Genomic DNA, 11,819 nt, shown 5'->3' on the forward strand with positions numbered 1-11,819 from the left:
TATTCCTTCATTCAAGGCAGGATCTATCTGGCAGGTCTTTTGTGTACCTCCTCCTGGGACCTAGGTTGGTGATGGTGAGTCTAGCTTCAGACAAACCTGGGACTGAGCACGAATCCCAGCTCTAATTATTACTAGTAATGAGGCATTGAACAATTTCTTAATCTCTAAGAAACCATTTCCTCAGCTATGTAACCTTAAATCGTCCCTCTGATCATGGCTGTGAGCATTGAATGAGGTGCTGGGTGAATATACACATTTCCGCTTCCCTGAAGTGCAGAGAGATGTTATATGAAATGTTCTCTCAGGTTTGAGGGAATGGTCATGACCACGGAATTCACTGCATCTCACTCATTCTTACTTATAAACAAACTGGGGCAGAGAAAAGACTATGTTTGGGGGAACTGTTCAACTTTCCATGAATGATAGAACCTTCTCTCTCCCACCTCTGAATTCCTCTCAGTAAAGCTCAGTATTTTAGAAATATGGTTTTAATATGATATACCTCTGGTTACTTCATATTCTTAGGCTTAGATAAGACTCAGTCTTTCAGAAGTTACCATCACCTGCAAGAAATGATTTGGCAGTGTTGGCAATATCCCGCCATCACTTAATTTTCCTGAAATACATGGTGGGCAGCCAAGGAAGGGGTCATCCCCACAAATGAGACAGGTCAAATTCTCTTATCTCTGGGCAAAGAGAGAAGTTCTTGAGGATATCATACCCTTGGCACCCCTTCCTCTGTCCTTTTAAGAGCAGAATAAGAAGAGGAGTTCTGCAAAGCACTAAGTGGTAATCTCAGTTATTTGGGTCTGAATCATGGAGATGCCCAATAGCCATCTGTGGTAGAATTCACAGGCCTTTCCCATCAAGAGGAGGAGTCTGTTTCCCTATCTTTCATTCTGTGCTAGCCTTGTGATTTGCTGTAATCAATAGGATGTTGCAGAATTGATGTGATATGAATTCTGGAGCCTTGGCCTAAAGAGGCTTTTGTTCTTGCCATCTTGGAATGTGACCTTGAGGCAGCCAGGTAAGGAAGATGATCTACTTTCCTGGAGGGTGAAAGAACATGTGGAAGACAACACAGGTATCCAGGCCAAGAGCCAGCACCACCTGCCAGTCATGTGAGTGAGGTCATTTTTGATCCATTGGCCCAGCTGACACCAAAGATGAATGTAGCTATGTGAGTGACCTCAGGAGAACATAGCAGAGGAACTGTCTCACCAACCACAGTATCCTGAAAAATATTTTATTGTCACCTTAAATCACTTAGTTTGGAGATGGCTGGTTAAACAGAAAAATCTAACACAGGTCATGTCTAAAAGGAATATTTTCCATAAGAATCCAATTCCCCAACCTTGATTCCCATGTATTAACAGTTACGGTCAAAGCAAGTCTGAGGCATAAGTAGATTAGGCTTTTACCCACAGGATGGAATTTGGAATCAGAATTAAAGCCTGCCCCTAAGTATAATGCTATGACAAACTGGCTTCACACTTTAAATGCCCACTCTCAGCTTTAAGTTTAGTATTATGTTTCTCCAGAAATAAGTTCCTATTGAAATGGAAATATGCCAACAAGATGAGGGAGTAACACATTAATTTATTAAATGTAAGTTATACCTTAGTTAAAATAGCTTTCAGTTAAGTAAAATTTTGAGCACTTGGTTAGCAAAGAACATGAAGATTAAAATAATAATAATATTCTTGTGACAGCAGCACTGTACAGTCTATCAGGGAAGCAATACATACGCTACTGTACCTTTGGGCACTGGGAGAGCTATGGAAGTTTGCAGATAAAAGAAACAACTTCTGATTGGGGAAATCATAGAAAAAGTGATATTTGACTGAGGATATTTAAGGAAGGGTAAGATTTAAGAGGGCAGATATAACCCATGTAGGGTATACATCCAAAGGAAATGATATCAGGATCTCAAAAGAGATGTCTGCACCCTCATGTTCATTAAAGCATTACTCACAATAGCCAAGACATAGAAAGAACCTAAGTGTCTATCAAATGGATGAATGGATAAAGAAGATGTGGTGTATATACACAAGGAACTATTACTCAGACATGAAAAAGTAGAAAATCCTGCTATTTGCAACAACATGGATGGAACCTTGGGGGCATTACGTTTCATGAAATAAGTCAGACAAATGCTGTGTGATATCACTTATATGTGAAATCTAAAAAAGGCAAACTCATAGAAACAGAGTAGAATGGTGGTTACCAGGGGTTGGAGGTGAGAGAAATGGGGATATTTTGGTCAAGAGTATATACTTCCAGTTCTATGACAAATAAATTCTGGGACTCTAATGTACAACTAGGTGATTATAGTTAATAATACTACATATATTTGAAAACTGTAAGAGAATAGATCTTAAATTTTCTCACCACAAATAATAAACAATAGTTAATGAGGTGATGAAGACGTTAGCTAATGGCATTATGTATATATTATTATATGTATATATTATATAATAACCATGTGTGTGTTCATATGTGTGTATATATATACACTTACATATAACAGAGAGCAGAGATAAGAAGTCTTAGACATTTTTATTGACAGGGAAAGCACTGAGCATGTGGTTTGTCTCTGAGGACAGGCCCACTGTGGAGCCCAAGAGGGTGTCCCAGGCCCTCTAGTCAACATCATGAGAACCTTGAGGACAGAAATTATTTTGGGAGAAGCAAGAAGCACCCGAAGGAAGATTTCATAGAAGACCAGCATATAGCATGAGCCTGGTTCAGAGCAAGCGCTCAATAAATATCTGTTTAATTGAGTTCACTAGGAGGCAATGAAAGAGTTCCTCTACCCAGCATATGGAGACATCGTCCCCACTCTCAGACCCTCAGACTCTTATGGTTCTACTGCTCCTTGTCTTCTCGGAGGCTTTCTGTTGTTTGTTCTTCCTTACTTTTATGACGTCATCTCATACTCGACACTGGCTTAGAATAAATAGTCACCTAGTGGTTTCCTCAAATTCAACTAACAATGATAAATAAATAAATAAGCAAGCAAGCACACACATACATACACATGTGCAGTTGGCAAAATTAGGGTGGCCACTTTTTAAACCTGACACCAGCCCTCCCACTCAATCAAGTGTTTCTTTAAGCCAAATGGTTCTCAACTAGGGGGTGATTTTGCCCTCCCAAGGGGACTATCTGGCAACAGTCAGCAACACTTGGAGATACTGGTTGTCCCAACTGGAAGGATGCTACAGGCGTCTAACAGGTAGAGGCCAGGGACACTGCTGGCTGTGCTACAATGCACAGGACAGCCCCACACCAAAGCGCTCTTCCAGTTGGCTTCTGTGTCCCTTTGACATATCCCCATTATTATGTGGTTTTGTTTGGGCATGTCCTTACTTCCTAGCACTCCCATGTTCTCCTACCTAATCTTTAGTGTACTTCCTTCCCTGGTCCTAGAATCAACCATTTACCTAAGAGGCCCTGCTTCTTCCTGATGTAAAATGGTATTAGAAAGGTCTGGGCACTAGGTGTGCTTTTTGCCACTAGGGCCATATTTACATTTTAATTTTTTAAAATGCTTAGTATATAGTATGCATTGAGATATTAATAGTAATAGTAGTACATGTATATGATCTATAAATACATAAATGTAAATACATTGGGAACACATGGCCCATTTTTTTAAACCCATGCATAATGGGGAAAGAAAAAATAAACAACCTCTTGTTAACTACTACCCTAGACCTCTGTCATTAATGGGACTCAGTTCTAACAAATCCTAGTCTCTGCCATTCATCATTATGATTTCATATTCCTGAGAAAGAGAGAATCTATTGCTCCAGAGCTGGGCATCTACTTCTCAGCCAAGGGTGGTAAGACATGGTTTCTGCAGGTCCACCCCTCTGTGTCAGGGACAGGTCCCAAAAAGGAGCTGGTCCTGTGACCTGGGCAGCCTCCCCAGGAGACACCCGCTGAAGAGGGACACGAGGCCAGTGCGGTCAGAGGGAGAGGCAAGAGGAAGCAAGGGGTGCCGGGTGGGTAAGAGCTGAGCTAAATCTTGCGTGGAGCAGGGCGCTCTGTCTGATTCCTCCCTCGCTCCACCATCACCTTGAGCAGCCATCTCCTGCTTACGTGGTGTTCCCCTTTCCCCGGGGACTCCAAGGGCGATGTCGGGGATTGACCAGTGCCTCTCTGGCATGAGAACAAGATTTAAAAAAACCTTGAAACACCCAAAGCACTCTCTGTGCTGTGAAGAGTAGCTTGTATTCATGTAAACGCAGGAACAGAGAACTTGACAGAAATGGCAGCAAAATGACAGGGAATGAGCCCATTCACTCACTGCCCCCGCTGCCAGGGCCCGCTGGGGGCTCTGTACCCCATTTCCTTTGTCTTCTGAGCAGTCAGCTGGAGGAAGGTAAATGCTGGGTCTGTTTCTCCTTTTTTTTTTTTTTTTTTTAATGCTTTTTAAGAAAACAAAGTTCTTTACTCTTGCAGAGAACATTTTTGTTGGGGTATTGGCAGTGACTTTGGTGGAGGTCATGTTAATGGACTGGGTGGGAGAGATCCAGAAGGTTTTGTTCTGGGTGGGACAGAAGATCAGCCTTCTGCCTGGGAAGTGGCCTAGACTTTTTCAAATTTTGTAATAGAAAGAAGAAACAACATTTCTTATAATGTCTGGAAAATGTGACGTGTTACCACCTAAGGTATCACCTCAGGTGTGCCAAGAGACTCACATAAATACTTGGCCATCGGGGTCCTGATCTGGAGTGGCCAGAAAGGAGTAAGAACCTGCCCTCTACTCCTGCTCACTTTCACTTGCCTCACTAAGCCCTGGGTCTCCCAGGCTTGCTTCTTAACAGCTGGAATTCCAGCTGAGAAGACTCCCTGAGGCAGCTGCCCCAGCCCCCAGCCTCTGCTGTCTTCCTCTGATGCTGACCTCACAAAACACTCACTCCCCACAGCCTGGCCAGAGAAACAAATGCATTTCTGTCAGTGAATCCACAAGACTTCAGTTTGGGGTTAAAAGCATAGAAAATCATAGTATCAGTTATCAGTGTTGTAGCTCTAATGTTACCCTAGTCAAATCACTGCTGATTAAAACCAGCCCTGTTAATAAACCACAAGCTTTATTTCCCCTCAAATGTCTATAACCACTTTCTTCAACCCCTATTAAAAGGCAAAACCCAAAGAAAAACACAGTTTTGGAGCCCAAGTGCCGCTTATTCCCCAGAGAAGATGTGAACGAGGAAGAATTTGTTTTGTTTTTTCTTTTTTTTTACCTTTCCCTCACTACATGGAGTGAAAGCTTTTTCATAACTAAAGGGAGAAATCAGTAACACACAGGCAGGCATTACCAGTTGTCTGCTACGTTAGATCAGCTGCAAACAGTCCTCCTCCGCCTCCTGAAGTGAATGCATTTGCCAGCAATTCCCCGTCTGACTCACATCCTTATTACCTCCTTCTCCTCTTGCTTTCCCCTTAAGGGACTGATTTTTCCTCCCATCTAAGCCAAAAAGAATTTCTCTGGATTAAGGAGACTGATGAAAGCATTTTTAATATTTGAGTTCAGGTTTGCAAGCTCCATGAAACTCACATTTCCCGTTGCCTCTGCTTTGTCTTCCCCACCCCACCCCGCCCCCCTTGTCAATAGTTTTTCTCCCTCATTTACTCTGCAGAGACTGGCCAAGGACCCTCTCCAGTTTGGGGTCTCTGTCCCCTGGCAGCGTCCCCTGCAAGACCGCCTGCTCTCCTCAGCCTTCACTCTGCCAGCCGGGCCACGACGCAGGATGTAACGTCTTTCAGAAAGTGGGGCTAGGGTGGGCGGGGACTTATATGACATCTTTTGTGTTGATGCCATATGTCTTTCAAGTAAAGACTGGTTTGACAATGTGCTGAGCAGCTCAGAGGAGAACATGTTTCAAGCCTGGAGGGGAAAGTTTTGACAATTCATTCCAGGGAAAACTGGAACCTTCCCCACCCACCCCTCCTTTGACTAAGGAGAGGAGGAAAGGAGGGAAACAGTGTCCTCCCGGGGCAGGAAGATAATGGTCTTTGTTCTTTGTTCGTCCCACCTTTGTGTCACTCCCACAGCAACACCCCTTTTCCTTGCTCTTCAAATTAACGGTGGCTTTCCCAACTTTACCTTAAATTCCGGGAACCTTGAAATGACCGTGCAGAAACGGGCCTTTGCTGGAGCCAAGCTTACTACTGTACGCCAGGAACTGTTCAAATCCAGTTCAATTAAATGTTCTTGGAGAACAAGAAACCTGGTTTAAGAAAAAAATGAGTGCTGGCCACCCTGCTACTGTTCTCAGCTTGGGGTATGAGATCTGATTGCTCTACGGGGCAGACACACTGTACCAGGTAAGTCCTCCTGGCTTTTGGGCAAAGCAGCATTTTGGAACAGTAAAATCCATTTGCCACCAAATGCCTCACTCTGATATTTTCCATCCCTTTTCATATCCAATTGCATTACCATCCACAAGATAATTGTTTTCAGATGGTAACAATGCACTAAATGACACACTAAATGACAGACTGGTGTGTATGTGTGTACATGTGTATTTTATGGTCAGCTCTGCACCATCCTTTGTAAGGGAGCACAATAAATGTCATCTCAAGGAACAACAATGTGAAGAGACTGGCTGACACAGAACAACCGATCAGTGCCAGGAATAGTGCAAGAAACTGTCCCTCTAACGGAGGAAAGATGAACCCTTTTGTGCAGATAAGTCTATTTTAAAGTGTGAGTTCACTATTTTTCTCAGTGGGTATACCCTAACAATTTTAGTGTTTATGACAGTAATGACAGCTAATGTTTCCATTTTAAATATGGGTTTTTTTAGTAACAAGGACAACTAAAATATTTCATATTGTTTCTCCAGAAGACTAGGAAAACTAATATTCTTTCCAAGAAATGTTTTCTCAAAAGTTATAGTATTTAATCTTAACAATAGTCTCATGAGATAGGTATTATAAATCAAATGAGGCTCAGAGAGATTGTCTCACTTGCCCAAGATCATTTAACATCATCATCATCATTGTCAGTCTTGTTATCATACCTACTTTTTATTGAGCACCAACTTAAGTCTAGGGGCTATTTGAAATACTTCAAAGTATAATTTCTAATCCTAGAAAAAACACTGCATAGTAGATATTTTGAGTATAGCTTCATACATGAGTAAACTGAAACTCAGAGATTCATCAGCTTTCCCCAGCAACACAATTAATAAGTGATAAACTTGAGATTCACCTCATGTCAATGACCTCTCAGGCTCATGGTGTGTTGGTTTTAAAATATTTCCACATAATGTTTGATACTCCTCTCACCAAAAGCTGGACATTAACATTTCTCCCCTTAAAAGTGTATTGTAATTACTCACTTCCAATAAAGAGAATATGGTGGGAGATCAAGGCCTTGGGGCTTCCTGCTTGCTCTCCCTCTCTTCTCACTTGACTCTGGGGGAAGCCAGCTGCCCTGTCATGAGGACTCAAAGAGCTACATGGAGAGGCCCATGTGGCAAGGGGCTGTGGTCTCCTGCAACAGCCATGCAATGGAGCCACCTTGGAAACAGATCCTCCAGCCCCAGGCAAGCCTCCAAGTGGCGGCAGCCCACGCTGACATCTTGGCCACAACCTCGTGAAAGAGCCTGGTCCAGAAGTGCCCAGGCACTAAATTCTGATCCACAAAAACTGTAAGACAATAAATACTTGTTGTTTTAATCTGCTAAATGCTAGGGTAATTTGTTAAGCAGCAATAAATAACTAATGCATATTACCTAAATCATATTACCTCAAAAACAGCTCCATTTGTTTCCAACGGCATACAAAATTGTGATGAGAAAATAAAAGCTCTTTTCCATAATTTTCTAGACTTCACATACTTAAGAACATTTACCAAGTGCCCTGAAACTCCAGACAGGTCACCATGTCTATACAGAGAAACAAAAAGAGCTGAAGTAGACTATCTGTGGTTGAACCCAGTTTCCCATGATCCAAACCAAAGACACAAAGCAGTGTTGTTTCCTTGAGTTCGAGGGTCCAACTTCTGAAGTTCTAGACAATGAAGTAGAATGTGTCATTCCACTAGTCCTACGAGACCCTGTGCATTGGCCTGATACCACTTGACTGAGAGGCTTTGAATCTGACCACTAAATACCTCAAAGACATTTTTGATTGGTAGATTTCCCCCAGATGAAATAAATGGCCCCAGCATGTCTCTCAAACTCCCACTGAAGCCTGAGGAAATTTGGGGATATTCAGACATCCCACACTCAAGACTGAGTGTCTCTGTGTTTGTTACCTTTGCTTCTCTGGGGCCAAGCCCTTGATAAAAACACTGAAATAGCCTGCAAAATGTACACTCTGCAAGTGAACTTGCTAGCACAGAGAGAATCCAAAATGACACAGCCAAAAAGTTCAAAGAGCCTGGACAAGTTCCTGAACTTTATCAGGATTTCTGAGACATCCAAACTCATTCTTCCAGTCACTGCTTTTCCAGTGCTTAAAAGTTCTTGCATGGAAGATTAAAAATGTGGAGGTTTTGTCTCTTCATAGAACTGCAAATAAAATATACCCAAGAGAAGGTCTCCTTGATGAATAAACACATGACTTTCATTTGCTCAGCTCTGCAAAAGTGCTTTTAAAGTAATCCAGGCGAAATCTCCGTGGACCAGGACTTGCAGGCTGCCTGCTCCCCAGTCCTAGCATGAGAATAACACACACCATGGCTCTTTCTTCCTCTTTTTAATCAAATGCATTATACCATGCTATTCCTCCTGGGGCTGCATTTCTCCAGATGGTTTTCCAGCACCACTGTGGATCCATTTAGAAGGAAACAGAACTGTGTTTCCCAGTTTAGTACTTTAAATCAATTTCTTTTCCCCAGGCCTCTGTGCATATTGACCTCACTTTTCACTAAGGGACTGAGTCTGTATCACACAAGACTGGATCATGTGTGCCTGAAATTACGTTTAATGGAAGTAGCCTCTCTCCTCCTAAGACCAAAACAATACCTTGAACTTCTTTTGTACGAGATTCATAGTGGCCATTCAATAAGTTAACTCAAATCCAGTGTATATCCATGCAATTTTTTTTTATAATCCTGTCCAGTTCGTATCCGTCTTGGTTTGAAAGGCTTATGGTGGCACAAGTGAAATAGCTGCCTCCCCATTTTTCATGCAACCCACACCCTCCACTCCAGCAGCTCTGGGCTAGTGCCCAAGGTTCATGTCTTAGTGCTTTCCAGAGTGGCCGCTGGGGGAATGTAGAGCTAAGATTGTATTACAGTGCCAAGAACCCACATCCAGCAACAAACTACTTTACTCCTCCCTCAGAATGAATGGAGACCTGAAATTGGATATTTATGACCAAACGAAAACAAAAAAGAATTTCATCCAGCACTTCTGCCAGATTGTCAGGATGCTGAGTGAGGATGACATGGGGCACCCAGAAATAGGAGATGCTATTACCAGCTCAAGGAGGTCCTAGTGTACAATGTCATTGGAGGCAAGTACCAGCAGGGTATGATGGTGCTGATAACATTCCAGGATCTGGTAGAACCAAGAAAGCAGGATGCAGATAGTCTCCAGCAGGCCATGACTGTGGCCTGGTGTGTGAAAATGCTCAAAGCTTTCTTCCCAGTGTCAGACAGCATTATGGATTCATCCCTCACCTGACAGGGGCAGATCTGCTGGTATCAGAAGCTAGGCATAAGTTTGGATGCCATTAATGATGCTATGCTTCTGGTAGCATGTATCTACTGACTGCTGAAGCTCTACTGTCAGGAGAAGCCCTATTTTCTGAACCTGATCAAGCTCTTCCTGTAGAGTTGCTCTTAGACTGAGATTGGACAGGCCCTGGACCTTATCACAGCTCCACAAAACAATGTGGCAGATTCACTGAAAAGAGATACAAATCGGTTGTCAAGTATAAGACAGCTTTCTACTCCTTCTACTTTCCTGTAGCTACTGCCACATATATGGCAAGCACTGACAGAGAGAAGGAACATGCCAATGACAGGAAGATCCTGCTGGAAATGGGGGAGCTCTTTCAGATTCAGGATGATTGCCTTCACCTCTTTGGGTACTCCAGTGTGATGGGAAAGACTGGCACTGACATCCAGGACAACAAATGCAGCTGGCTGGTGGTCCAGTACCTGTAACAGGCCTCTCAAAAAAGGCAGCCAAGGTAGAGGTGCTGTATGAGGAGCTGAGCCTGTAGGCTGCATTTATGCAGTACGATGAAGAGAGTTACAGCCCCCTTATGGGTCTCACTGAGCAGTACTCATCACCCCTGCCCCGAGCCATCTTCCTGAGGCCAGCACACAGGATCTACAAGTAGAAAAAGTGACCTAGAGACTACCAGGGTAGGGAGGGGAGGCTCTCAATAAATTACAGTAAATCCTCAAAAAAGTATATATATATATAGTATTACATTGTGTTTTCCATGAAACACTGAGGTCTTCCACCTGAAAATGTTGGGGGCTCCTCAGAGAGAATCTAGAAGGTGCTGGCTAAGATGCAGTCATCAGTCTGATTCTGAAACCCTTCAGGAGTAGAGTTGACATCCACGTATTTCACATCCCTTGAGAGCATGGTAGAAAGGATCTGCATAAAACCTGCATGGTCCTATAAAGGATGGGGAGTGCTCAGAGCAGAAACCTTCTCCCTCACACAAGCTGCCATTGTTCACCTTTTAGCACCTGTCTAGAACCAAACTTCGTGGTCAGGAATGTTGAAGGCAGGGCCTCAATGAAGACTAACACCCAGGTAAGAACCACGGGCCCTCTGCCAAGATGAAGCCTATATTTGGAAGTAGAGAAACAGAAAGAGGTCTGCATCTCAATTAATCTAATATTATTTGGCACTTGCTATGTACCACTCACTGTGTAGAGCATTGGTACTTGAAGAGAAGACCATGATGCCTGACTTAAAGGAGGTTACAGTCTGTGCAGACTAACAGGAGAAAGGTGGAAGTGACTGAAGAAGATGGAGATGGAGAAAAACATAGGTCCAAAGGAACAATAGGGTCTGGAGTCCTTCTTGTCCAAGCTCATTGTGACCAAATCCTGCTCACAGTCAATACTGACAAACCCAAGTCTGGAACTCAGGACACAGGAAAGCTCCCATCATCATACTATGGTGACCAAAATATGTACTCCTGGGTGTTTCTCCTTCATAGCATTCTTAATATTTATTGCAAGTAAAATCAGTGAATTACTTGATAATCATTTACCTCGTGTTTTTCTTGTTCATATCTTGCTCACCACTGTATCCCCTTTGCTTAGCATAGTTCCAGGCACATCATTTGGTGCTTAAGAACATATTTGCTAAAGGAAAGCTTCTGGGGAAAATGGATGAAGAAGGAGACCATTTTTCGGGCAAATAAAAGAATACTGTGCCCCAGAGAAGCCACCAGCTCCCCCCCCCCACCCCGCCAGTATGCAGATACCAAGGATGTAGCATTTCACAAATCAGACTTACTCCACAAGCCATTTCTTCAAGCCTGAAATTTCTCATGGAGATTACTAATATAAACAGTAAAACAAGAATCAGCCTTGAAGCAAACACACTCTAATAAGGACTGTTTATCTCCCCAGGATTCACTCCCCATTTATTTCTCCTCTTGGATTCTTATTCCTGAGACTTTATCATCAAAATTCTTTCTTTCCTGTGTCCTTTCAAAGGCTCCATCTCTCCATGACCACTTGAGAATTATAATAAAACCCAGTTCTTGACTCCAGCACCTCCAACTTCTACATGCTCTCCTTGTGATGAGGCTAATTGAAAACAGTGTGGAATTTCTCTGGATTAGGCTGTGAGCCTGGATTGTATGTGAGTAAG

General features: G+C 42.9%; 1 pseudogene; it reads left to right on the forward strand.

The window, feature by feature from the left end:
* Window positions 1-9,306: 9,306 nt before the first annotated feature.
* LOC129078402 (farnesyl pyrophosphate synthase-like) lies at window positions 9,307-10,326 on the forward strand (annotated as a pseudogene).
* Window positions 10,327-11,819: the final 1,493 nt, after the last annotated feature.

This window comes from Pteronotus mesoamericanus, unplaced genomic scaffold, assembly GCF_021234165.1.
Source record: "Pteronotus mesoamericanus isolate MK-2021 breed Mesoamerican mustached bat unplaced genomic scaffold, CSHL_Meso_final contig_73, whole genome shotgun sequence".
Lineage (NCBI taxonomy): Eukaryota > Metazoa > Chordata > Mammalia > Chiroptera > Mormoopidae > Pteronotus > Pteronotus mesoamericanus.